The sequence below is a fragment of the Antennarius striatus genome, chromosome 11 (genome assembly GCF_040054535.1).
Source record: "Antennarius striatus isolate MH-2024 chromosome 11, ASM4005453v1, whole genome shotgun sequence".
Taxonomy (NCBI): domain Eukaryota; kingdom Metazoa; phylum Chordata; class Actinopteri; order Lophiiformes; family Antennariidae; genus Antennarius; species Antennarius striatus.
The window spans coordinates 12,952,501-12,956,090 of record NC_090786.1 but is presented as its reverse complement, the minus strand read 5'-3'; positions in this window follow the sequence as shown (position 1 = coordinate 12,956,090).

The window sequence follows — 3,590 nt, the reverse complement described above, 5'->3', positions numbered from 1 at the left end:
TTGACCAGACATCACTAAACACCTATAGGTATATTTATTGATCAGGTTGCTTGTCAAATCTCCTGCTCAACACAAGACTTCCCCAACAGACTTCACTTGAACAGTCCTGAGTTTAGGATTACAGCTGCTGCATCAGAAACAACAGACTAGTTCAGACAAACTAAATCAACACCTTTACATTTGATAGTAACAATATTTTACTTAAAAACTTGATGAATTAGGCAAACCTGCCAAAGACACAGTGCTACAATCAGTAAGTGTAGTCAGACAATGACTGTTATGTGTTTCAGACTAGTGGCTTTGGTATAGAGGCCTGAAGGTTTTTCTTTTTGTCATTTGTATACAGTACTTTCTATCACTTTATTTATTTCTCCAACTTTATAAAGCACAGTTTATGATACTACTTTTTATGTCCAAACTCTTTATCTGCAATTCTTATTCCTCTTTGGAGCAGTGTGTTCCTGTGTTTCAGTCCAGACTCTCCACTACTTATCGACAAGGCCATCTCAGAACAAAGCAAACCTCTCTCTCTCTCTCTCTCTCTCTCTCTCTCTCTCTCTCTCTCTCTCTCTCTCTCTCTCTCTCTCTCTCTCTCTCTCTCTCTCTCTCTCTCTCTCTCTCTCTCTGTTGTGTGTGTGTGTGTGTGTGTGTGTGTGTGTGTGTGTGTGTGTGTGTGTGTGTGTGTGTGTGTGTGTGTGTGTGTGTGTGTGTGTGTGTGTCTCCATTCAATTCTCTTGACAAATTTTTTTGTGTTTTTGTGCTTCTACTTTAGATCCTTGTCTCCGCTCAGTAAATCACAGCAACATCAATGCTGACTGCTTTGAGCATTCAGAATAATTCAGCAGCGGCTCGACCCCGCCGAGGAGGAAAGCTGTTTTCAAGATTAGCAGTAAGAGCTCTTCGTGACGACAATGTGTGGTGAATAATGCTGAGACTAATCCTCCCCCCATAGCTGTTGGCTAGATGGCCATTTATGGGTGGTTTGGCTGTTGTGCTCTGTTTCCATCTTCCCTGTTAATCCATAGGCAGCTGAAGTGGTTCATGAGATGCTTCAGCACTTGTCAGTTTATACACAAACAAACCATCACATCAACAGGCACCCAAGCTCTCAATGCACTCTCAATTTAAATGCTATTGTGCTTTGTATCGGTGTGTGTCTGTGTTTGCGTATCGGTGTACTATATGTATGCATAAATGTGTGTATACACCATACTTTTTGTACAAAGAAGTAATATCCACCAGAGTGAGTCACAGAGTGGAAATTAAAGCCTGGGATGATCCCTTCTTCAATGAGCAAACACTTCATTTTGACAGATCATTAAGTAGACATTATCTTTCATTAGGCGCCTCTGCATTACTTATTCAACACCCCTGGGTCCCACTTGTACATTCACAAGTGCCAGCACACACACATTTAACCCCTTCCACAGACACACACACACACACACACACATGCACGCGCTCGCACACACACACACGATGGTCTGATTTGATACAATGCATTTGAAACACTGCATTCAGCAGCGTGCTGTGGTTAGCCTCGGACACTAAAACCAAGTTTCTGCATCTTGCATTTATCACAATCATGGCCTCAGCAGTGTCATTACACACCCATCACATCACCACTTTACAGAGTAATTACATTGACAGTGGGTTTTGTGAAAGAAGAGCGAATAGAGTTGTAAAGAGCATCCCGATTTAAAAAATGGACACGCTTAAGAGCATCATGGGAGAGGAAATGATCAAATCATGCAGCATTAATTCAAATGTCTTCTGCTTTCATTGCTCTTGCTCCTCTTCAATGATGTCAGCGATGCAGTTTTCGATGGAGCATGAAAACAACCTGTTGGTGACATTAATGGGGCGACACATTTGTGGGTGGAGGCTGGAGCTGTTTCCAATCCATCTCTCTGCGTCTACCTACAGCCTCTGCTCTCCATCCATCTCCTTAGCAGCTTTTTTTCCCTTCACCCTCATTCATATAAAACCTGCCATGCTTGTGTCGGTCAAGCACACCCCAGCGATCTATCAGAGGGTGATTTTATGGGCTTTCCCCCGACGGCTATTGAGCTGGCCTCATCCAACCCAGAACAATTTTTTATTGCAAGATGTCCAACAAATTTAAGCTGTTTGCTCTGATGGTACATTGTTGAAAAACGAGAGCGCTTTATGGAACATCATGACAATTCATTGTGCTGGCAAATCGATGACACACCAGGGAAATTGGAAGTGATAATGAAATTGTTGTGAAATGATACTGAATAGGTAACCGATCACATTAAGGCTCTGATGAGATTTTGAGATAAATGGGATTCAACAATATGTCTCTAGATTCACCTTTGAATCAATGACATCTTAAAAGTGTCCAGACTCTACCCTCACCTCTTTGTCTTTCTGTTTTTCTCTCTTTGTGTTGACCATGCTTATGTGTGGAAGACAACCACTGGATTCTACACACGTGGTTGCTTTTAATGCTTCAGAGCTCACTTTGCGTTGCCTCGATGATGAGGCAGACAAATTTACCAACACAGCTCTAAGAACATGAGCGGCATTCTTAACCTGTAAATGGCAATGAAAAATCATGGTAGAAATCAACTCGTAAACCCATCTAGGAAAATTTGGCTGGTGTTTATTGGTTTCCAGTCATGTTCATTATCTTTGAACTCCATTAGGGTTCTCGTCTCAAATGATTGAATCACTAATCAGATGTTGAATAAACCAATCAATTTGATTGGAATGAACTGAAGCGTACCAGCCTCTTGGTCCACTGAACATCACCTTATTTTGCTGCTCCATGTGTGTGAATATGGACCTGTGGGAGCACAACTCCTAATGCTATGTGACTCTTAAGGGAACTAGAACACCCTCATATCTCTACGGCATCCAGTCACTATTTTACTTTTGTGAACACATCTAATAAAAGTGCCTGATGGTATTTTGGGGTTTTCAACATTTTAGTTTTCTGTGTTTTGAGTAAAAATATTCAATTATTTGACTCAGTATTTGGCAAAAAACATATTCTTGAGTGTTTTCTTTAAACAATTTATACAGTTTTACAAACCTGTTTTGTGTAGAGTTAGTCCTCAGCAATCAAACATGATTGATTCAGAGAGGTTGTTTGTAAGTTGAATTGTTCGTAAGTCATTATTTATTACATTTCAGTCTGTAATCACCATTTGAGGTCATTTAAAAGTCATTACTGCTCTAAATATGAAAGTATATAGCGCAGAATTAAAACAAACTTTTTGCCACAATGTAAAATATAAATCTTCTTTATAAAAAAAGGGGGAACAATAACCACTAATTTAGACAGCAATGCAGTGTCCTAATAAACCTACTGTACTGTATTCCCTTCATCACATATGATGACAATGTTATACAACAACAGTTTTATGTCACTGTGAAAACCTCGTATAAACTTACTGCCAGGACTTAAATAGGCTTTAAACTGATATCCCAATAAACCAAAGCAGTTTTCCACTGCAGGAGTGTATTCAAGCTGGAATGCGGTGAATAGCAGACGGATGATTTATGTCAGCACTGGTTGTTTGTTGATTAACCATCATAGATGACACTTCCATATAATATGC